The sequence below is a fragment of the Chrysemys picta genome, unplaced genomic scaffold (assembly GCF_011386835.1).
Source record: "Chrysemys picta bellii isolate R12L10 unplaced genomic scaffold, ASM1138683v2 scaf11, whole genome shotgun sequence".
NCBI lineage: Eukaryota > Metazoa > Chordata > Testudines > Emydidae > Chrysemys > Chrysemys picta.
The window spans coordinates 326867-351728 of NW_027052718.1; the positions used below are offsets into that span (position 1 = coordinate 326867).

At 47.7% G+C, this 24862-nt stretch overlaps 1 long non-coding RNA gene across 1 annotated transcript in view; it reads left to right on the forward strand.

The window, feature by feature from the left end:
• LOC135977691 (uncharacterized) overlaps positions 1–24862 on the forward strand; it is a 123289-nt gene that overhangs the window by 93045 nt on the left and 5382 nt on the right. The window contains exons 5-6 of the long non-coding RNA XR_010595114.1: positions 18102–18224; positions 19689–19807. This is a non-coding gene — a long non-coding RNA (uncharacterized LOC135977691). The remainder of the gene's footprint in view (positions 1–18101; positions 18225–19688; positions 19808–24862) is intronic.

Sequence of the window (24862 nt, forward strand, 5' to 3'; positions counted from 1 at the left end):
TCCCTTTATAGTTATGACAACCTCAAACCTTCAAAGTGTCAGGCCAGCAGCAGGACATTAGCACTTCAGGGTTTGGTTGGGTGTGGCAGTGACATCACAAAGGCCTTTTGCAGGATGTCAGCTTATTGGTCAAATGTGTTAGGGAGGTGGTGACCTCAGAGAGAGATGCTGACATCAGCCTGGCAGGACAGGAGCACAGGGCCAGGGAAACCTCAGAGACCCTGTGGCTTTGCTTCAGCAAGTCTCCTTCTCGAGGTCTCTCTTTGAGGACTGAGAGAGTGTTAGGGTTGACGTACGTGAGTGCGTGCAGGAGCCTCTTTCGAGTTTTCTCCTTTCCTTTTACTGATTTTACTAGAAAACAGACGTTCCTGTTTAGAAGGTAAGAGCCTCCAAGAGGTTTTGGCAGCTGCTCAGTCTGATCCATCTGGTGCCAGCTGAATTCTAGGCATGGAAAACAGTAGTTTAAGATGGCAGAATTTTATTCCATCCCTTGGATTTTGTGCCGTAGAATCACTGGGGACATTAGGGTTTGTCCTTTTTGTTTTACCTTTTCCTCCATCCCTCCTTCCTTTCTCTTCATCTCTTATTTCTTTTGTCCTTTCTCCTGTTAGCCTCCCACCACCAGGAGTGGTGTGTGTGTGTGTGTTGCTGGGGGTGCTCTTCACTTCCCCTTGTGGGAAGTTGATCCAAAACTGTGGGGTTGAAATAGTGGTTGAACTCCAATGACACTAGATGCTGCCATCCTGTGGCTTAGCATTAGTGTCTGGGATGACTTGGGGCAAGATCTCAACTTCCCCGCAACCCACTTCACTGCTGCCAGAATCCCTCCTGCCCCCCCGCTAGAGCCGCCTCCCTGGCCAACCTTGGTGGGGGTGGAGAACAGTGTTTTTTTCATACATTCATAGATTATCGGACTGGAAGGGACCTCGAGAGGTCATCGAGTCCAGTCCCCTGCCCGCATAGCAGGACCAAATACCATCTAGACCATCCCTGATAGACATTTATCTAACCTACTCTTAAATATCTCAAGAGATGGAGATTCCACAACCTCCCTCGGCAATTTATTCCAGTGTTTAACCACCCTGACAGTTAGGAACTCTTTTCCTAATGTCCAACCTAGACCTCCCTTGCTGTAGTTTAAACCCATTGCTTCTGGTTCTATCCTTAGAGGCTAAGGTGAACAAGTTTTCTCCCTCCTCCTTATGACACCCTTTGAAATACCTGAAAACTGCTATCATGTCTCCTCTCAGTCTTCTCTTTTCCAAACTAAACAAACCCAATTCTTTCAGCCTTCCTTCATAGGTCATGTTCTCAAGACCTTTAATCATTCTTGTTGCTCTTCTCTGGACCCTTTCCAATTTCTCCACATCTTTTTTAAAATGCGGTGCCCAGAACTGGACACAATACTCCAGCTGAGGCCTAACCAGAGCAGAGTAGAGCGGAAGAATGACTTCTCGTGTCTTGCTCACAACACACCTGTTAATACATCCCAGAATCAGGTTTGCTTTTTTTGCAACAGCATCACACTGTTGACTCATATTTAGCTTGTGGTCCACTATAACCCCTAGATCCCTTTCTGCCGTACTCCTTCCTAGACAGTCTCTTCCCATTCTGTATGTGTGAAACTGATTGTTCCTTCCTAAGTGGAGCACTTTGCATTTGTCTTTGTTAAACTTCATCCTGTTTAACTCAGACCATTTCTCCAATTTGTCCAGATCATTTTGAATTATGACCCTGTCCTCCAAAGCAGTTGCAATCCCTCCCAGTTTGGTATCATCCGCAAACTTAATAAGCGTACTTTCTATGCCAATATCTAAGTCGTTGATGAAGATATTGAACAGCGCCGGTCCCAAAACAGACCCCTGCGATACCCCACTCGTTATGCCTTTCCAGCAGGATTGGGAACTATTAATAACAACTCCCTGAGTACGGTTATCCAGCCAGTTATGCACCCACCTTATAGCAGCCCCATCTAAATTGTATTTGCCTAGTTTATCAATAAGAATATCATGCGAGACCGTATCAAATGCCTTACTAAAGTCTAGGTATACCACATCCACAGCCTCACCCTTCTCTACAAGGCTCGTTATCCTATCAAAGAAAGCTATCAGATTGGTTTGACGTGATTTGTTCTTCACAAATCCATGCTGGCTGTTCCCTATCACCTTACCACCTTCCAAGTGTTTGCAGATGATTTCCTTAATTACTTGCTCCATTATCTTCCCTGGCACAGAAGTTAAACTCACTGGTCTGTAGTTTCCTGGGTTGTTTTTATTTCCCTTTTTATAGATGGGCACTATACTTGCCCTTTTCCAGTCTTCTGGAATCTCTCCCGTCTCCCATGATTTTCCAAAGATAATAGCTAGAGGCTCAGATACCTCCTCTATTAGCTCCTTGAGTATTCTAGGATGCATTTCATCAGGCCCTGGTGACTTGCAGGCATCTAACTTTTCTAAGTGATTTTATACTTGTTTTTTTTTTATTTTATCTGCTAAACCTACCCCCTTCCCATTAGCATTCACTATGTTAGGCATTCCTTCAGACTTCTCGGTGAAGACCGAAACAAAGAAGTCATTAAGCATCTCCGCCATTTCCAAGTTTCCTGTTACTGTTTCTCCCTCTTCACTAAGCAGTGGGCCTACCCTGTCTTTGGTCTTCCTCTTGCTTCTAACGTATTGATAAAAGGTCTTCTTGTTTCCCTTTATTCCCGTAGCTAGTTTGAGCTCATTTTGTGCCTTTGCCTTTCTAATCTTGCCCCTGCATTCCTGTGTTGTTTGCCTATATTCATCCTTTGTAATCTGTCCCAGTTTCCATTTTTTATATGACTCCTTTTTATTTTTTAGATCATGCAAGATCTCATGGTTAAGCCAAGGTGGTCTTTTGCCACATTTTCTATCTTTCCTAACCAGCGGAATAGCTTGCTTTTGGGCCCTTAATAGTGTCCCTTTGAAAAACTGCCAACTCTCCTCAGTTGTTTTTCCCCTCAGTCTTGATTCCCATGGGACCTTACCTATCAGCTCTCTGGGCTTACCAAAATCTGCCTTCCTGAAATCCATTGTCTCTATTTTGCTGTTCTCCCTTCTACCCTTCCTTAGAATTGCAAACTCTATGATTTCATGATCACTTTCACCCAGGCTGCCTTCTACTTTCAAATTCTCAACGAGTTCCTCCCTATTTGTTAAAATCAAGTCTAGAACAGCTTCCCCCCTAGTAGCTTTTTCAACCTTCTGAAATAAAAAGTTGTCTCCAATGCAGTCCAGGAATTTGTTGGATAGTCTGTGCCCCGCTGTGTTATTTTCCCAACATATAGCCGGATAGTTGAAGTCCCCCATCACCACCAAATCTTGGGCTTTGGATGATTTTGTTAGTTGCTTAAAAAAAGCCTCATCCACCTCTTCCACCTGGTTAGGTGGCCTGTAGTAGACTCCTAGCATGACATCTCCCTTGTTTTTTACCCCTTTTAGCCTAACCCAGAGACTCTCAACACTTCCGTCTCCTATGTCCATCTCTACCTCAGTCCAAGTGTGTACATTTTTAATATACAAGGCAACACCTCCTCCCTTTTTCCCCTGTCTATCCTTCCTGAGCAAGCTGTACCCATCCACACCAACATTCCAATCATGTGTATTATCCCACCAAGTTTCAGTGATGCCAACAATGTCATAATTGTATTTATTTATTAGCACTTCCAGTTCTTCCTGCTTATTCCCCATACTTCTCGCATTTGTATATAGGCATCTAAGATACTGGTTTGATCTTTCCTCCCAGTTTTGTCCTGACCCTCCTTTCCCTCTGACAATATAGCCCACACTCCCTCTCGTTTTTGACCCATCTCCCCGGTCTCCATGTTCCCCACTTACCTGTGGGCTTTGCTCACCTGTCCCGTTCGAACCTAGTTTAAAGCCCTCCTCACTAGGTTAGCCAGTCTGTGTCCAAAGGTACTAATAACTTGAGCTGTGGTTTGGAGGTGGAACAGCTGTCAAGGGCACTGAGGGGGAGATAGCAGGAGCTCATCCTTCAAGGAGGGGGGTTGGCACTGGAGGTTACTAGAAAGGACAAGAAGACTCCATTCTGGGGTTCAGGAGGTGAATTTATCCCTCAGTGGTGGGCAGGTGATGGGTGGAAGTAGTGCTGGTTCCAGGTGCCCTTAATTCCCGCTGATTCCTCGGGGCGTTTGAGTCTCTGACAGGTTCTCGTTCCCTTGCAGCAGGAGGACGTCACGTCCAAAGTGATGCACCAGCTCCGCATCATCCGGCACTTGCGCCAGATTCCTGAGACACTGCAGGGGCTGTGCCTCTGTGAACATCAGCAACTCCTGCTCCTTGCTGCAGGTACTGCTCTGGCTCACTGTAAATGGGGTGCTAGTGGAAGGGGAAATGGAGCCCCCTGGCACTCACTAAAAGGGAAAGTGGTGGACCCCTGTGGCTTTGCTTCAGCAAGTCTCCTTCTCGAGGTCTCTCTTTGAGGACTGAGAGAGTGTTAGGGTTGACGTATGTGAGTGCGAGCAGGAGCCTCTTTCGAGTTTTCTCCTTTCCTTTTACTGATTTTACTAGAAAACAGACGTCCCTGTTAGAATCATAGAATCATAGAATATCAGAGTTGGAACGGACCTCAAGAGGTCATCTAGTCCAACCCCCTGATCAAAGCAGGACCAATTCCCAGCTAAATCATCCCAGCCAGGGCTTTGTCAAGCCGGGCCTTAAAAACCTCCAAGGAAGGAGACTCCACCACCTCCCTAGGTAACGCATTCCAGTGTTTCACCACCCTCCTAGTGAAATAGTTTTTCCTGATATCCAACCTGGACCTCCCCCACTGCAACTTGAGACCATTCCTCCTTATTCTGTCATCTGCCACCACTGAGAACAGCCGAGCTCCATCCTCTTTGGAACCCCCCTTCACGTAGTTGAAGGCTGCTATCAAATCCCCCCTCATTCTTCTCTTCTGGAGACTAAACAATCCCAGTTCCCTCATCCTCTCCTCATAAGTCATGTGCTCCAGACCCCTAATCATTTTTGTTGCCCTCCGCTGGACTCTTTCCAATTTTTCCTCATCCTTCTTGTAGTGTGGGTCCCCAAACTGGACACAGTATTCCAGATCAGGCCTCACCAATGTCGAATAAAGGGGAACGATCACGTTCCTCGATCTGCTGGCAATGCCCCTACTTATACAGCCCAAAATGCCGTTAGCCTTCTTGGCAACAAGAGCACACTGTTGACTCATATCCAGCTTCTCATCCACTGTGACCCCTAGGTCCTTTTCTGCAGAACTGCTACCTAGCCATTCGGTCCCTAGTCTGTAGCAGTGCATGGGATTCTTCCGTCCTAAGTGCAGGACTCTGCACTTGTCCTTGTTGAACCTCATCAGGTTTTTTTCGGCCCAATCCTCTAATTTGTCTAGGTCCCTCTGTATCCGATCCCTACCCTCGAGTGTATCTACCACGCCTCCTAGTTGAGTGTCACCTGCAAACTTGCTGAGAGTGCAGTCCACACCATCCTCCAGATCATTAATAAAGATATTAAACAAAACCGGCCCCAGGAGCGACCCTTGGGGCACTCCGCTTGAAACTGGCTGCCAACTAGACATGGAGCCATTGATCACTACCCGTTGAGCCCGACGATCCAGCCAGCTTTCTATCCAGCTTACAGTCCATTCATCCAGCCCATACTTCTTTAACTTGGCGGCAAGAATACTGTGGGAGACGTATGTGAGTGCGAGCAGGAGCCTCTTTCGAGTTTTCTCCTTTTATTGATTTTACTAGAAAACAGACGTGCCTGTTGAGAAGGTAAGAGCCTTGGAGAGGTTTTTAACCTGCTCAGTCTGATCCATCTGGTGCCAGCTGAATTCTAGGCATGGAAAACACTAGTTCAAGGTGGCAGAATTTTATAGCCCACCTGGGATTTTGTGCCGTAGAATCACTGGGGATATTAGGGTTTGTCCTTTTCGTTTTACCTTTTCCTCCATCCCTCCTTCCTTTCTCTTGTTCCCCTCCCACCACCAAGAGTGGTGTGTGTGTGTGTGTTGCTGGGGGTGCTCTTCACCTCCCCTCGTGCGAAGTTGACACTGCAAGGGCTGTGCCTTTGTGAACATCAGCAACTCCTACTCCCTGCTGCAGGTACTGCTCTGGCTCACTGTAAATGGGGTGCTAGTGGAAGGGGAAATGGAGCCCCCTGGCACTCACTAAATGGGAAAGTGGTGGATTCTCCATCTCTTGATGTCATTGAATGAAGACTAAATGCCTTTGTGGAATGTTTCTGCCCAAAAAGTAACTATTGTCCTATACAGGAAGCCTATGATATGCAGGGGCTTAGATGAGATGCTCTAAAGGTCTCTTGTGGCCATAAAGTCTCCTAATTTTGGAAACACTGAGTGTAGCATTGGAAGCAGCCTCTGATGTTTTACCGTCTAGCCGGATTGCTTCCTAGAATGAAGACGCATTGAGTGGGGTGATCCACAGAGAGTAGCTCAAACCTTCAAAGTGTCAGGCCAGCAGCAGGACATTAGCACTTCCGGGGATGGGTGGGTGTGGCAGTGACATCACAAAGGCCTTTTCAGGACCTCAGCGTATTGGTCAAAGGTGTTAGGGAGGTGGTGATCTCCGTGAGAGATGCTGACATCAGCCAGGCAGGACAGGGGCGCATGGCCAGGGAAACCTCAGAGACCCCTGTGGCTTTGCTTCAGCAAGTCTCCTTCTCGAGGTTTCTCTTGAGGACTGTACACAGGACAGCTGTTACCCTTCCCTTTATAGTTATGACAACCTCAAACCTTCAAAGTGTCAGGCCAGCAGCAGGACATTAGCACTTCAGGGTTTGGTTGGGTGTGGCAGTGACATCACAAAGGCCTTTTGCAGGATGTCAGCTTATTGGTCAAATGTGTTAGGGAGGTGGTGACCTCAGAGAGAGATGCTGACATCAGCCTGGCAGGACAGGGGCGCATGGCCAGGGAAACCTCAGAGACCCCTGTGGCTTTGCTTCAGCAAGTCTCCTTCTCGAGGTTTCTCTTGAGGACTGAGAGAGTATTAGGATTCACGTATTTGAGTGAGAGCAGGAGCCTCTTTCGAGTTGTCTCCTTTCCTTTTACTGATTTTACTAGAAAACAGACATCCCTGTTTAGAAAGTAAGAGCCTCCAAGAGGTTTTGGAACCTGCTCAGTCTGATCCATCTGGTGCCAACTGAATTCTGGGCATGGAAAACACTAGTTCAAGGTGGCAGAATTTTAATCCCTCCCTGTGATTTTGTCTGGTAGAATCACTGGGGACATTAGGGTTTGTCCTTTTCGTTTTACCTTTTCCTCCATCCCTCCTTCCTTTCTCTTTATCTCTTACTTCTTTTGTCCTTTCTCTTGTTCCCCTCCCACCACCAGGAGTGGTATATGTGTGTGTGTGTGTGTGTGTGTGTTGCTGGCCAAACTAAAAGCAGAAGAAAATGAAAGAAAACATCAGAGACTGCATCAATTAACAAAACTCAAGACACAGCAGAGAAAAAGAGAAGAAAAAGCCATCCTCCAGATCATTAATAAAGATATTAAACAAAACCGGCCCCAGGACCGACCCTTGGGGCACTACTCCGCTTGAAACCGGCTGCCAACTAGACATGGAGCCATTGATCACTACCCGTTGAGCCCGACGATCCAGCCAGCTTTCTATCCACCTTACAGTCCATTCATCCATCCCATACTTCTTTAACTTGGTGGCAAGAATACTGTGGGAGAGCGTATCAAAAGCTTTGCTAAAGTCAAGGAATAACACATCCACTGCTTTCCCCTCATCCACAGAGCCAGTTATCTCATCATAGAAGGCAATTAGGTTAGTCAGGCACGACTTCCCCTTCGTGAATCCATGCTGACTGTTCCTGATCACTTTCCTCTCCTCTAAGTGTTTCATAATTGATTCCTTGAGGACCTGCTCCATGATTTTTCCAGGGACTGAGGTGAGGCTGACTGGCCTGTAGTTCCCTGGATCCTCCTCCTTCCCTTTTTTAAAGATGGGCACGACATTAGCCTTTTTCCAGTCATCCGGGACCTCCCTCGATCGCCATGAGTTTTCAAAAATAATGGCTAATGGCTGTGCAATCTCATCCGCCAAGTCCTTTAGCACCCTTGGATGCAGCGCATCCAGCCCCATGGAGTTGTGCACGTCCAGTTTTTCTAAATAGTCCCGAACCACTTCTTTCTCCACAGAGGGCTGGTCACCTTCTCCCCATATTGTGCTGCCCAGTGCAGCAGTCTGGGAGCTGACCTTGTTCGTGAAGACAGAGGCAAAAAAAGCATTGAGTACATTAGCTTTTTCCACATCCTCGGTCACTAGGTTGCCTCCCTCATTCAGTAAGGGGCCCACACTTTCCTTGACTTTCTTCTTGTTGCTAACATACCTGAAGAAACCCTTCTTGTTACTCTTAACATCTCTTGCTAGCTGCAACTCCAAGTGTGATTTGGCCTTCCTGATTTCACTCCTGCATGCCTGAGCAATATTTTTATACTCCTCCCTGGTCATTTGTCCAATCTTCCACTTCTTGTAAGCTTCTTTTTTGCGTTTAAGATCAGCAAGGATTTCACTGTCTAGCCAAGCTGGTCGCCTGCCATATTTACTATTCTTTCTACACATCGGGATGGTTTGTTCCTGCAACCGCAATAAGGATTCTTTAAAATACAGCCAGCTCTCCTGGACCCCTTTGCCCTTCATGTTATTCTCCCAGGGGATCCTGCCCATCTGTTCCCTGAGGGAGTCAAAGTCTGCTTTTCTGAAGTCCAGGGTCCGTATTCTGCTGCTCTCCTTTCTTCCTTGTGTCAGGATCCTGAACTCGACCATCTCATGGTCACTGCCTCCCAGATTCCCATCCACTTTTGCTTCCCCTACTAATTCTTCCCTGTTTGTGAGCAGCAGGTCAAGAAAAGCTCTGCCCCTAGTTGGTTCCTCCAGCACTTGCACCAGGAAATTGTGCCCTACACGTTCCAAAAACTTCCTGGATTGTCTGTGCACCGCTGTATTGCTCTCCTAGCAGATATCAGGGTGATTAAAGTCTCCCATGAGAACCAGGGCCTGCGATCTAGCAACTTCTGCTAGTTGCCAGAAGAAAGCCTCGTCCACCTCATCCCCCTGGTCTGGTGGTCTATAGCAGACTCCAACCATGACATCCCCCTTGTTGCTCACACTTCTCAACTTTATCCAGAGACTGTCAGGTTTTTCTACAGTTTCATACCGGACCTCTGAGCACTCATACTCCTCTCTTACATACAATGCAACTCCCCCACCTTTTCTGCCCTGCCTGTCCTTCCTGAACAGTTTATATCCATCCATGACAGTACTCCAGTCATGTGAGTTATCCCACCAAGTCTCTGTTATTCCAATCACATCATAGTTCCCTGACTGTGCCAGGACTTCCAGTTCTCCCAGCTTGTTTCCCAGGCTTCTTGCATTTGTGTATAGGCACTTAAGATAACTCATCGATCGTCCCTCATTCTCAGCATGAGACAGGAGTCCTCCCCCCTTGCGCTCTCCTGCTTGTGCTTCCTCCCAGGATCCCATTTCCCCACTTACCTCAGGGCTTTGGTCTCCTTCCCCCGGTGAACCTAGTTTAAAGCCCTCCTCACTAGGTTAGCCAGCCTGCTGGCGAAGATGCTCTTCTCTCTCTTCGTTAGGTGGAGCCCGTCTCTGCCTAGCACTCCTCCTTCTTGGAACACCATCCCATGGTTGAAGAATCCAAAGCCTTCTCTCCAACACCACCTGTGTAGCCATTCGTTGACTTCCACGATTCGACGGTCTCTACCCCGGCCTTTTCCTTGCACAGGGAGGATGGACGAGAACACCACTTGCGCCTCAAACTCCTTTATCCTTCTTCCCAGAGCCACATAGTCTGCAGTGATCCGCTCAAGGTCATCTCTGATCGCTCACCTTCCACATCACCGTCTTCTTAAGAACTTCCTCAACTGTTGCAGGAACTACTCAGAGAAACCTGCAGATGTAAGCCTCAGTGAGCTCTCCCCAAGCGAACTCCCAGTCAAACTCCCGCTCTTAGCCTCTGCTGTTCGCCGCTCCTTCTCCAAGTCTCTCTTTGAGGACTGAGAGAGTATTAGGGTTCACGTATTTGAGTGCGAGCAGGAGCCTCTTTCGAGTTTTTTCCTTTCCTTTTACTGATTTTACTAGAAAACAGACGTCCCTGTTGAGAAGGTAAGAGCCTCCAAGAGGTTTTGGAACCTGCTCAGTCTGATCCATCTGGTGCCAGCTGAATTCTAGGCATGGAAAACACTAGTTTAATGTGTCCGAATTTTATTCCCTCCCTGGGATTTTGTCCCGTAGAATCACTGGGGACATTAGGGTTTGTCCTTTTCGTTTTACCTTTTCCTCCATCCCTCCTTCCTTTCTCTTCATCTCTTACTTCTTTTGTCCTTTCTCCTGTTCCCCTCCCACCACCTATTAGAGGGGCGGATTATACCCATCAGTAGTATGTCCTGGATCTCCCTTTGTATAGCAGTTTTGTCATGAGGTGACTCCTGGTAGGGTGGGGTTCTAATTGGGTGAGCATTACCTGTGTTAATGGAGTGGTATGCCCGTTCGGTCCGTTTTGGAGTGGCTGAGAAAATTGGTGCAAAGCTTGTGCACAGCTCCTTGATCTGCTGTCGCTGCAGACGTCCAAGGGTCGTGGAGAGGTTCACCTCTTCTACGCCACCATCCTTTTTTTCTTCGTAATAGACACCTTTAGGCCACTTTGCGTTATTTGTTTTCTGGGCTGTAAACTGGCAAACGTTTAATTTTTTGGAATAAAAGGGCTTAAGAGAATTAACATGGTATACCTTGGGCTTTATGTTGGAGGTGGGGGAGGCTATGAGATAATTAACAGCTCCTAGGCGCTCCTGGACCGCGAATGGTCCTTTCCACGACGCTTCCATTTTATGGGCCTGGAGCGCCTTTAAGACCATGACTTGGTTTCCTACTTTGAAGGACCGTTCTCTGGAATGTTTATCATACCAGGCCTTTTGCTCTTTCTGAGCATTTTTTAGGTTTTCTTTAGCAAGGGCTAAAGAGTGTCGGAGGGTGCTTTGTAGGTTGCTTACAAAGTTTAGAATGTTAGTTCCTGGAGAAGGCGTAAGCCCCTCCCATTGCTGTTTCACCAACTGTAATGGCCCCTTAACCTCGCGGCCATACACAAGTTCAAATGGTGAAAACCCTAAAGTGGGATGTGGTACAGCCCTGTAGGCGAAAAGCAACTGCTGCAACACTAGGTCCCAATTATTGGAGTGTTCATTTATGAATTTACATATTATGGCCCCCAAAGTTTTATTAAACCTCTCCACCAGGCCATTGGTTTTATGGTTGTAAGGGGTGGCAACCAAGTGATTCACCCCATGAGCTTCCCACAGGTTTTTCATGGTCCCTGCCAGGAAATTAGTTCCCGAATCTGCAAGGATGTTGGAGGGCCAATCTACCCCGGCAAAAATGTCTGTTAATGCCTGGCACACACTTTTAGCCCTGGTGTTGCTTAAGGGTACTGCTTCCGGCCATCGGGTAACAAAATCCATGAAAGTCAGTACGTACTGCTTTCCTTTGGGTGTCTTTTTGGGAAAAGGACCCAGAATATTCACAGCTACGTGCTGAAATGGGACCTTAATTATGGGTAGTGGCTGGAGAGGGGCTTTAACCTGGTCTTGGGGCTTTTCCACTCGTTGGTACACCTCACAAGACCGGACATAATTAGCAACGTCCTTGCCCATTCCCTCCCAGTGGAAGGACTTCCCCAACCGGTCCTTGGTTCTGTTCACCCCAGAATGGCCACTGGGATGATCGTGGGCTAAGCTCAAGAGCTTTACCCGATACTTAGTGGGAACTACCAACTGTCTTTGAGGATGCCAGTTTTTCTGGTGCCCACCAGAAAGAGTCTCCTTGTATAAAAGTCCTTGTTCTATAACAAACCGGGATCGATTAGAAGAGCTGAGAGGCGGTGGGGTGCTCCACGCCGCCGCCCAAACTTTCTGAAGGCTGTTATCTGCTTCCTGCTCGGCCTGGAACTGTTTCCTTGATGCTGGAGACATCAGTTCCTCCTTGGATTGTGGACTGGGGCTTGGTCCCTCTGGAAGTGATGCAGGTGCTGGGGCTGTTTCCATTGACTGTGATCCGCTGTCCACTGGTGCACTATGTGGTATCTCAGGCTCTGGCTGAGCCTCTTGGGTAGGGTTATCTGCTGCTTCCGCCAGGTCAGGCTCGCTGGTGCCCTCTGGCGTTGGAGTTGTAGACGGGTTTGCAAGCGCTGGACTCAGTGCTGGCAATGGTCCTGGTGCTGGTTGCGTTGCCAGTTCCGGTTCTGGGACTGGCTTTGGCTGGGTCTCTGGGATTGGATTCACTACGGCTGTTGCAGTCGTTGGCAGGGGATCCGGTTCCACCACCTTTGTCTGGGTCTCTGGTAACACAGCCGGGGCCCTGGTGGACGGCTCAGGAACAGGGATGGGGGTGAAAGCTTGCTTAGCCTTTGCTACTTCCAGTTCATGCTTCCTTTCTTTTTCTCTCTCCTCCATCTCTTTTTTTTTTCAGCTCCATTTCTTTTTCTTTCAACTTCATCTCTCTCTTGTGGGCCTCCTCTTTGGCTTTTTCTTCTCTTTTTCTCTGCTGTGTCTTGAGTTTTGTTAATTGAAGCAGTCTCTGATGTTTTCTTTCATTTTCTTCTGCTTTTAGTTTGGCCAGTTCTATTTTTTTAGCTACTTCTTTGGTAGTCATTTTCCTGTTTTCTTGTGCTGGGTCACCCCCTCTGCAGTTGACTGAAACTGGGAAGCTCTCAGCTCTGGCTGCTGCTGAGTTAAGAGAGACTTTCTAACTAGCTACTCCCGAGGATGTAAAAAGAAAAAAAAACCAATTCAGCTTGTAAATTCCTTTTACCCTGTCGTTTGCTCATTTGAACACTTCTCTTAACAAAGGACCTTGTTAAAAAAACTTAACACCTCTGCCTTCAGGCAAGGAGAGAGAAGATATGCATCTATCTCCAGCTCTGCTTTTCAAGCAGCTAGAAAGAAAAAAAAATCTCACTGGCTTTGGGTTTAAAATGATCCCACCGCTACCACCATGTCAAGGCTGTATCCCCACTTTGAACTTTAGGGTACAAATGTAGGGGCCTGCATGAAAACTTCTAAGCTTAACTACCAGCTTAGCTCTGGTCCGCTGCCACCATCCCAAGGCTAATTTCCTTCCCTGGGTAGCCTTGAGAGACCTTCACCAATTCCCTGGTGAATACAGATCCAAACCCCTTGGATCTTAAAACAAGGAGAAATTAACCATTCCCACTTCTTTCTCCCACCAACTCCTGGTGAATACAGATCCAACCCCCTTGGATCTAAAACAAGGAAAAAATCGATCAGGTTCTTAAAAAGAAGGTTTTTAATTAAAGAAAAAGGTAAAAATCATCTCTGTAAAATCAGTATGGAAATAACCATACAGGGTAATCAAACTTAAAGAGCTCAGAGGACTCCCCTCTAGTTTTAGGTTCAAAGTACAGCAAACAAAGATAAACACTCTAGTAAAAGGTACATTTACATGTTGAGAAAACAAAGGAAAACTAACACGCCTTGCCTGGCTATTTACTTAGAAGTTAGAAATAGGAGAGACTTGTTTAGAAAGATGTGGAGAACCTGGATTGATGTCTGGTCCCCCTCAGTCCCGAGAGCGAACGCACAACCAAAACAAAGAACACAAACAAAAGCCTCCCCCCCCCCACGGCCAAAGTGATGCACCAGCTCCGCATCATCTGGCACTTGTGCCAGGTGCCTGAGACACTGAAGGGGCTGTTCCTCTGAGGCCTTAGCAACTCCCACTCCCTGCTGCAGGTACTGCTCTGGCTCCCTGTAAATGGCGAGCTAGTGGAAGGGGAAATGGAGCCCCCTGGCACTCACTAAAAGGGAAAGTGGTGGATTCTCCATCTCTTGATGTCATTTAATCAAGACAAGATGCCTTTCTGGAATGTGTGTGCCCAAAAAGTAACTATTGTACTATACAGGAAGCCTATGATATGCAGGGGCTTAGATTAGATGCTCTAAAGGTCTCTTCTGCCCATCAAGTCTACTAATTTTGGAAACACTGAGTGTAGCATTGGGAGCAGCCTCTGATGTTTTACTGTTTGGCCGGCTTGCTTCGTAGAATGAAGACGCATGGAGTGGGGTGATCCCCAGAGAGTAGCTCAAACCTTCATAGTGTCAGGCCAGCAGCAGGACATTAGCACTTCAGGGGATGGTTGGGTGTGACAGTGACATCACAAAGGACTTTTGCAGGAGCTCAGCCTATTGGTCAAAGTTGTTAGGGAGGTGGTGACCTCAGAGAGAGATGCTGACATCAGCCAGGCATGACAGGAGCACAGGGCCAGGGAAACCTCAGAGACACCTGTGGCTTTGCTTCAGCAAGTCTCCTTCTCGAGGTCTCTCTTTGAGGACTGAGAGAGTATTAGGGCTGACGTACGTGAGTGCGAGCAGGAGCCTCTTTCGAGATTTCTCCTTTCTCTTTACTGATTTTACTAGAAAACAGACGTCCCTGTTAAGAAGGTAAGAGCTTCGGAGAGGTTTGTAACCTTTTCAGTCTGATCCACCTGGTGCCAGCTGAATTCTAGGCATGGAAAACACTAGCTCAAGGTGGCAGAATTTTATTCCCTCCCTGGGATTTTGTCCCGTGGAATCACTGGGGACATTAGGTTTTGTCCTTTTCGTTTTACCTTTTCCTCCATCCCTCCTTCCTTTCTCTTCAACTCTTACTTCTTTTGTCCTTTCTCCTGTTCCCCTCCCACCACCAGGAGTGGGGTGTGTGTGTGTTGCTGGGGGTGCGCTTCACCTCCCCTTGTGGAAAGTTGATCCAATACTGTGAGGTTGAAATAGTGCTTGGACTCCACTGACACTAGATGCTCCCATCCTGTGGCTTAACATTACTGTCTGGGATGACTTCGGGCAAGGTCTCAACCTCCCCGCAACGCACTTTTCTGCTTTCAGAATCCCTGCTGCCCCCCCTCCTAGATCCGCCTCCCTGCCCAACCTGGGTGGGGGTGGAGAAGAGGGTTCTGATAACTTGAGCTGTGGTTTGGAGGTGGAACAGCTGTCAAGGGCACTGAGCGGGAGGTAGCAGGAGCTCATCCTACAAGGAGTGGGGTTGGCACTGGAGGTTACTAGAAAGGTCAAGAAGATTCCATTCTGGGGTTGAGGAGGTGAATTGCTCAAAGGTGTTAGGGAGGTGGTGACCTCAGAGAGAGATGCTGACATGAGCCAAGCAGGACAGGGGGGCAGGGCCAGGGAAACCTCAGAGACCCCTGTGATTTTGCTTCAGCAAGTCTCCTTCTCGAGGTCTCTCTTTGAGGACTGACAGAGTATTAGGGTTCACGTATGTGAGTGGGAGCAGGAGCCTCTTTCGAGTTTTCTCCTTTCCTTTTACTGATTTTACTAGAAATCAGTTAGAAGCAACAAAGCACATTTGGTGATTTTTTGATGGTTGGGGTCTCTGGTGATTGGTTCCATATAAGATGGGGGAAAAAATGGAGTCTCTTTCCTTGGAGGTTTTTAAGGCCCGGCTTGACAAAGCCCTGACTGGGATGATTTAGCTGGGAATTGGTCCTGCTCTGAGCAGGGGGTTGGACTAGATGACCTCTTGAGGTCCCTTCCAACTCTGATATTGTATGATTTTATGATTCTATGAAAACAGACTTCCCTGTTGAGAAGGTAAGAGCCTCCAATAGGTTTTGCAACCTCCACAGTCTGATCCATCTGGTGCCAGCTGAATTCTAGGCATGGAAAACACTAGTTCAAGGTGGCAGAATTTTATTCCGTCCCTGGGATTTTATCCCGTAGAATCACTAGGGATATTAGCGTTTGTCCTTTTCATTTTACCTTTTCCTCCATCCCTCCTTCCTTTCTCTTCATCTCTTACTTCTTTTGTCCTTTCTCTTGTTCCCCTCCCACCACCAGGAGTGGTGTGTGTGTGTGTCTGTGTGTGTATTGCTGGGGGTTCTCTTCACCTCTCCCTGTGGGAAGTTCCTCTAAAACTGTGGGGTTGAAATAGTGCTTGGACTCCACTGACACAAGATGCTGCCATCCTGTGGCTTAGCATTAGTGTCTGGGATGACTTGGGGCAAGATCTCAACCTCCCCTCAACCCACTTCACTTCTGGCAGAATCCCTCTTGCCCCCCCGCTAGAGCCGCCTCCATGCCCAACCTGGTTGCGGGTGCAGAAGAGGGTTCTGATAACTTGAGGTTTGGTTTGGAGGTGGAACAGCTGTCAAGAACACTGAGTGGGAGGAAGCAGGAGCTCACCCTAGAAGGAGGGGGGTTGGCACTGGAGGTTACTAGAAAGGACAAGAAGACTCCATTCTGGGGTTCAGGAGGTGAATTTATCCCTCAGTGGTGGGCAGGTGATGGGTGGAAGTAGTGCTGGTTCCAGGTGCCCTTAATTCCCGCTGATTCCTCGGGGCGTTTGAGTCTCTGACAGGTTCTCGTTCCCTTGCAGCAGGAGGACGTCACGGCCAAAGTGATGCACCAGCTCCGCATCATCCGGCACTTGTGCCAGGTGCCTGAGACACTGCAGGGGCTGTGCCTCTGAGGCCATCAGCAACTCCCGCTCCCTGCTGCAGGTACTGCTCTGGCTCACTGTAAATGGGGAGCTAGTGGAAGGGGAAATGGAACCCCCTGGCACTCACTAAAAGGGAAAGTGGTGGATTCTCCATCTCTTGATGTCATTGAATGAAGACTAGATGCCTTTCTGGAATGTGTGTGCCCAAAGAGTAACTATTGTACTATACAGGAAGCCTATGACATGCAGGGGCTTAGATTAGATGCTCTAAAGGTCTCTTGTGGCCATAAAGTCTACTAATTTTGGAAACACTGAGTGTAGCATTGGGAGCAGCCTCTGATGTTTTACTGTCTAGCCCACTTGCTTCCTAGAATGAAGACGCATTGAGTGGGGTGATCCACAGAGAGTAGCCCAAACCTTCATAGTGTCAGGCCAGCAGCAGGACATTAGCACTTAAGGGTTTGATTGGTGGCAGTGATATCACAAAGGTCTTTTGCAGGACCTCAGCATATTGGTCAAAGGTGTTAGGGAGGTGGTAACCTCAGAGAGAGATGCTGCCATCAGCGAGGCAGGACAGGGGCGCATGGCCAGGGAAACCTCCGAGACCCCTGTGGCTTTGCTTCAGCAAGTCTCCTTCTCGAGGTTTCTCTTGAGGACTGAGAGAGTGTTAGGATTCACGTATTTGAGTGAGAGCAGGAGCCTCTTTCGAGTTGTCTCCTTTCCTTTTACTGATTTTACTAGAAAACAGACATCCCTGTTTAGAAAGTAAGAGCCTCCTAGAGGTTTTGGAACCTGCTCAGTCTGATCCATCTGGTGCCAGCTGAATTCTAGGCATGGAAAACACTAGTTCAAGGTGGCAGAATTTTAATCCCTCCCTGTGATTTTGTCTGGTAGAATCACTGGGGACATTAGGGTTTGTCCTTTTCGTTTTACCTTTTCCTCCATCCCTCCTTCCTTTCTCTTTATCTCTTACTTCTTTTGTCCTTTCTCTTGTTCCCCTCCCACCACCAGGAGTGGTATATGTGTGTGTGTGTGTGTGTGTGTGTGTGTGTGTGTGTGTGTGTGTGTGTGTGTGTGTGTTGCTGGGGGTGCTCTTCACCTCCCCTTGTTGGGAGTTGATCCAAAACTGTATGGTTGAAATAGTGCTTGGACTCCACTGACACTAGATGCTGCCATCGTGTGGTTTAGCATTAGTGTCTGGGATGACTTGGGGCAAGATCTCAACCTCCCCGCAACCCACTTCACTGCTGCCAGAATCCCACCTGCCCCCCCTGCTAGAGCCGCCTCCCTGCCCAACCTGGGTGGGGGTGGAGAAGAGGGTTCTGATAACTTGAGCTGTGGTTTGGAGGTGGAACAGCTGTCAAGGGCACTGAGGGGGAGGTAGCAGGAGCTCACCCTACAAGGACGGGGGTTGGCACTGGAAATTACTAGAAAGGAGAAGACGACTCCATTCTGGGGTTCAGGAGGTGAATTCCTCCCTCAGTGGTGGGCAGGTGCTGGGTGTAAATACTGCTGGTTCCAGGTGTCCTTAATTGCCCCTGATTCCTCGGGGCATTTGAGTCTCTGACAGGTTCCTCTTCCCTTGCAGGAGGAGGACGTCTCGGCCAAAGGGATGCACCAGCTCCGCATCATCCGGCACTTACGCCATGTGCCTGAGACACTTCAGGGGCTGTTCCTCTGAGGCCTTAGCAACTCCCTCTCCCTGCTGCAGGTACTGCTCTGGCTCACTGTAAATGGGGAGGTAGTGGAAGGGGAAATGGAGCCCCCTGGCACTCACTAAAAGGGAAAGTGGTGGATTCTCCAACTCTTGGTGTCATTGATTGAAGACTAGATGCCTTTCTGGAACGTGTGTGCCCAAAAAGTAACTATTGTACTATACTGGAAGCCTATGATATGGAGGGGGTTAGATGAGATGCTGTAAAGGTCTCTTCTGGCCAGAAAGTCTCCTACTTTTGGAAACACTGAGTGTAGTATTGGGAGCAGCCTCTGATGTTTTACTGTCTAGCTAGCTTGCTTCCTAGAATGAAGACGAATTTTGTGGTGTGATCCACAGAGCGTAGCTCAAACCTTCAAAGTGTCAGGCCAGCAGCAGGACATGAGCACTTTAGGGTTTGGTTGGGTGTGGCAGTGATATCACAAAGGCTTTTTCAAGGACCTCAGCGTACTGGTCAAAGGTGTTAGGGAGGTGGTGACCTCAGAAAGAGATGCTGTCTTCAGCCAGGGAGGACAGGGGCTTACGACCAGGGAAACCTCAGAGACCCTTGTGGCTTTGCTTCAGCAAGTCTCCTTCTCGAAGTTTCTTTTTGAGGACTGAGAGAGTGTTAGGGTTGACGTATGTGAGTGCGAGCAGGAGCCTCTTTCGAGTTTTCTCCTTTCCTTTTACTGATTTTACTTGAAAATTAGAAGGTAAGAGCCTCCAAGAGGTTTTGGAACCTGCTCAGTCTGATCCATCTGGTGCCAGCTGAATTCTCGGCATGGAAAACAGTAGTTTAAGGTGGCAGAATTTTATTCCCTCCCTGGAATTTTGTCCCGTAGAATCACTGGGGACACTAGGGTTTGTCCGTTTCATTTTACCTTTTCCTCCATCCCTCCTTCCTTTCTCTTCATCTCTTACTTCTTTTGTCCTTTCTCTTGTTCCCCTCCCACCACCAGGAGTGGTGTGTGTGTTGCTGGGGGTGCTCTTCACCTCCCCTTGTGGGAAATTGATCCAAAACTGTCGGGTTCAAATAGTGCTTGGACTCCACTGACACTAGATGCTGCCATCCTGTGGCTTAGCATTAGTGTCTGGGATAACTTGGGGCAAGATCTCAACTTCCCCGCAACCCACTTCACTGCTGGCAGAATCCCTCCTGCCCCCCCTGCTAGGGCCGCCTCCCTGCGCAACCTGGGTTGGGGTGGAGAAGAGGGTTCTGATAACTTGAGCTGTGGTTTGGAGGTAGAACAGCTGTCAAGGGTACTGAGGGGGAGGTAGCAGGAGCTCACCCTACAAGGTGGTGGGTTGGCACTGGAGGTTACTAGAAAGGACAAGAAGACTCCATTCTGGGGTTCAGGAGGTGAATTCATCCCTCAGTGGTGGGCAGGTAGTCAGTTTAAATACTGCTGGTTCCAGGTGCCCTTAATTCCCCCTGATTCCTCGGGGCGTTTGAGTCTCTGACAGGTTCTCGTTCCTTTGCAGGAGGAGGACGTCACGGCCAAAGTGATGCACCCGCATCATCCGCCACTTGCGCCAGGTGCCTGAGACACTGCAGGGGCTGCGCCTCTGAGGCCTTCAGCAACTCCCGCTCCCTGCTGCAGGTACTGCTCTGTCTCCCTGTAAATGGCGAGCTAGTGGAAGGGGAAATGGAGCCCCCTGGCACTCACTAAAAGGGAAAGTGGTGGATTCTCCATCTCTTGATGTCATTGAATGAAGACTAGATGCCTTTCTGGAATGTGTGTGCCCAAAAAGTAACTATTGTACTATACAGGAGGCCTATGATATGCAGGGGCTTAGATGAGATGCTGTAAAGGTCTCTTGTGGCCATAAAGTCTACTAATTTTGGAAACACTGAGTGTAGTATTGGGAGCAGCGTCTGATGTTTTACTGTCTAGCCGGCTTGCTTCCTAGAATGAAGACGCATTGAGTGGGGTGATCCACAGAGAGTACCTGTGTCAAGGCTGTATCCCCACTTTGAAGTTTAGGGTACAAATGTAGGGGCCTGCATGAAAACTTCTAAGCTTAACCACCATCCCAAGGCTAATTTCCTCCCCTGGGTAGCCTTGAGAAACCTTTCACCAATTCCCTGGTGAATACAGATCCAAACCCCTTGGATCTTAAAACAAGGAGAAATAAACCATCCCCCCTCCTTCCTCCCACCAACTTCTGGTGAATACAGATCCAACCCCCTTGGATCTAAAAGAAGGAGAAATTAACCATTCCCCTCCCTCCTCCCACCAACTCCTGGTGAATCAAGATTCAAACTCCTTGGATCTTAAAACAAGGAAAAATCAATCAGGTTCTTAAAAATAAGGCTTTTAATTAAAGAAAAAGGTAAAAATCATCTCTGTAAAATCAGTATGGAAATTAACCTTACAGGGTAATCAAACTTAAAGAGCTCAGAGGACTCCCCTCTAGTCTTAGGTTCAAAGTACAGCAAACAAAGATAAACACTCTAGGAAAAGGTACATTTACAAGTTGAGAAAACAAAGGAAAACTAACACGCCTTGTTTGAAATAGGAGAGACTTGTTTAGAAAGATGTGGAGAACCTGGATTGATGTCTGGTCCCTCTCAGTCCCGAGGGCGAACACCCACACAAACAAAGAACACAAACAAAAGCCTTCCCCTCCCCAAGATTTGAAAGTATCTTGTCCCCTTATTGGTCCTTTAGGTCAGATGCCAGCCAGGTTACCTGAGCTTCTTAACCCTTTAGAGGGAAAAGGATTTTGGAGTCTCTGGCCAGGAGGATTTTATAGTACTGTACACAGGACAGCTGTTACCCTTCCCTTTATAGTTATGACAACCTCAAACCTTCAAAGTGTCAGGCCAGCAGCAGGACATTAGCACTTCAGGGTTTGGTTGGGTGTGGCAGTGACATCACAAAGGCCTTTTGCAGGATGTCAGCTTATTGGTCAAATGTGTTAGGGAGGTGGTGACCTCAGAGAGAGATGCTGACATCAGCCTGGCAGGACAGGAGCACAGGGCCAGGGAAACCTCAGAGACCCGGTGGCTTTGCTTCAGCAAGTCTCCTTCTCGAGGTCTTTCTTTGAGGACTGAGAGAGTATTAGGGTTCACGTACGTGAGTGCGTGCAGGAGCCTCTTTCGAGTTTTCTCCTTTCCTTTTACTGATTTTACTAGAAAACAGACGTCCCTGTTTAGAAGGTAAGAGCCTCCAAGAGGTTTTGGCAGCTGCTCAGTCTGATCCACGTGGTGCCAGCTGAATTCTAGGCATGGAAAACAGTAGTTTAAGATGGCAGAATTTTATTCCATCCCTTGGATTTTGTGCCGTAGAATCACTGGGGACATTAGGGTTTGTCCTTTTTGTTTTACCTTTTCCTCCATCCCTCCTTCCTTTCTCTTCATCTCTTACTTCTTTTGTCCTTTCTCCTGTTCCCCTCCCACCACCAGGAGTGGTGTGTGTGTGTGTGTTGCTGGGGGTGCTCATCACCTCCCCTTGTGGGAAGTTCATCGAAAACTGTGGGGTTGAAATAGTGTTCGGACTCCACTGACACTAGATGCTGCCATCCTGTGGCTTGGCATTAGTGTCTGGGATGACTTGGGGCAAGATCTCAACTTCCCCGCAACCCACTTCACTGGGTTGCGGGGCCATCAGCAACTCCCGCTCCCTGCTGCAGGTACTGCTCTGGCTCACTGTAAATGGGGAGCTAGTGGAAGTGGAAATGGAGCCCCCTGGCACTCACTAAATGGGAAAGTGGTGGATTCTCCATCTCTTGATGTCATTGATTGAAGACTAGATGCCTTTCTGGAATGTGTGTGCCCAAAAAGTAACTATTGTACTATACAGGAAGCCCATGATATGCAGGGGGTTAGATGCGATGCTCTAAAGGTCTTTTCTGGCCATAAAGTCTACTAATTTTGGAAACACTGAGTGTAGCATTGAGAGCAGCCTCTGATGTTTTACCGTCTAGCCGGCTTGCTTCCTAGAATGAAGACGCATTGAGTGGGGTGATCTGTAGAGAGTAGCTCAAACCTTCAAAGTGTCTGTTCAGCAGCAGGTGATTAGCACTTCACGGGATGGGTGGGTGTGGCAGTGACATCACAAAGGCCTTTTGCAGGACCTCAGCCTATTGGTCAAAGGTGTTAGGGAGGTGGTGACCTCAGAGAGAGATGCTGACATCAGCCAGGCAGGACAGGCGCGCAGGACCAGGGAAACCTCAGAGACCCCTGTGGCTTTGCTTCAGCAAGTCTCCTTCTCGAGGTCTCTCTTTGAGGCCTAAGAGAATATTAGGGTTCACGTATTTGAGTGCGAGCAGGAGCCTCTTTCGAGTTTTCTCCTTTCCTTTTACTGATTTTACTAGAAAACAGATGTCCCAGTTTACAAGGTAAGAGCCTCCAAGAGGTTTTGGAACCTACTCAGTCTGATCCATCTGGTTGGGGAGGGCGTTGGGGGGACAAGGAGAAGGATAGGTCAGGGATTCTGAGGGGGCAGTTGGGGGGCAGGAAGTGGGTGGGGGTCAGATAGGGGGCAGGGCCAGGCTGTTTGGGGAGGCACAGCCTTCCCTACCCTAAAGCTCATTCAGCAGTTGGAGGCTTGCAGACAGCTATTTAACACAATGAGTCAAGCTGTTTTTTTTCCCTTAGGGCTACCATCCCTTTCACTTCTCAAATGGTGTCCCTAGCCTCTGTTTGTCAGAGGGTGGAGATGGATGGCAGGAGAGAGATCACTTGATCATTACGTGTTAGGTTCACTTCCTCTGGGGCACTTGGCATTGGCCACTGTCGGTAGACAGGATACTGGGCTGGACGGACCTTTGGTCTGACCCAGTACGGCCTTTCTTATGTTCTAATCTAAATGAACCCAAAGTTCTGGAGACAGATATGAGTCAAGGAAGCCAGCAGAGTATCAGAAACCTGGAAGAATCTCTGACTGGATGGGCTCAGGCGTTTGGTCACAAGCTGAGGTGGTTCAAAAGTTTTAGATTTTTTTTAAGCAGAATTTTTTATTGTTTCTTTAAACAATCAAACACAGCAAGCAGCAAATATTTGGCCACACATTTCTGAAACCCCAAACCATGTTCAGGTTTTGGCAGACTAATTTCAGCTTTTCAATTAAAAAAAAACCACAACAAATTTTGAAGGAAAGCAGACATTGTCCGTGATTTTTTCTGCTTTTTAAAAACCCCTAAGTTTTCGATCCAAAAAAAGTTTTGACGGAAAATATTTTCCCAACCCTTTTAGTGCCTTTTAGCACTAGCTGATGCTGAGAACCAGTGATACCTTGTAAAGGTGACTTGAAAAGAAGTTTTCTCAAAACTGAGTTTGTGCTGAGATGTGGAAGGTTTTTAAATGTTTATTTTTCCCAGGGCCACCCGGGGGGTGGGGGGAGGCAAATGGGGCAATTTGCCCCATGGCCACAGGGGTCCCCACGAGAATATAGTATTCTATAGTATTGCAACTTTTTTTTATGGAAGGGGCCCCCAAAATTGCTTTGCCCCAGGCCCCCTGAATCCTCTGGGCGGCCCTGAACTTACCTTGGTGTCTTGTGGCTCTGCTCCTCCCTGAAACAAGGAGAAAGTGAGCGATGAGAACTCCCCTGAACATAGACACTCTGAATAGTATGCACTTTCAGTCTATATTAGGAATTAATGAGATTTACAAAATTTGGGCAGGATCGCGGTACAAACAAACAAGCAGAAATGAATAGACAGTAAATAACCTGGGAGCTTCTACTCTAACACTCAAATAAAGTCCTTAAAAATATGTTTCAGTCAATCTCTATTCAGAGCCTTCTCAAATTTAAATAGTGGGAGTTGGGTACCGAAGTGTCCCTTGTTCCCATGAAAATCCTTCCCTTCAAAGCATCTCAAACTGACAACTCTGTTAACTTTGTGTCAGGTTTAATATTAGAAAAAACACACACTAGACGAATGTGTTATATAAATATTAAACCAAACCAAACCACTAAATATCTGAAATTTCAACTAAATTTCCAATCCTATCCTTCCCCCAGCTGGTACATTCCTGACCCCTAATATGAACACGTATGGGTATGTTATAAATATTACAAGTCAAGAACATTCTCACAGTATGTAACACACACAGCTGCTTTCGACAGAACCCCCAACCTCAACACCTAACAAGAGGCAAGATAAATAAAAATCAGATAAACTGTATGGGTTTTATCTTGACCTGCATTCTGATTACCAAGAATCTTCACTCCCCAGGAATGAAGATTATTTAGATAGAATCAATAATACAGAATACGCCATATAAAGCAATTCAGAATCACCATTTACCCTGACTCAATACTTTAAGGAGAAGAACACTCTGATGGCTTGGATACCATCTGCCAAGACATTGTATCTTATCGGATTCAGTGTTGTTGAAAGCTATGACACTGATAGAAATAGAGCAGACATTTGTCTGACACTTCATCGAGAGGCCTTCGGGAGCCACTGAAGGAAGATCAGTCAATAGGCAGACAAATGTAACTGGGGCCGAGCTGTGCACCCAGCAGGCCAAACATGGTTCCCCACACACCTGGAAATGTGAGTTACGGGGAGGCAATGCGGGGTAATCACGATGGACAAGGAAGCTTTCCTCACCAAGTGAATGATGGACATCGTACTGGAAAAGGGGGAGGGAGGGATGCTGATGCTCTGTGTAATTCAAAACTGAGTAGGCTAATGTACAT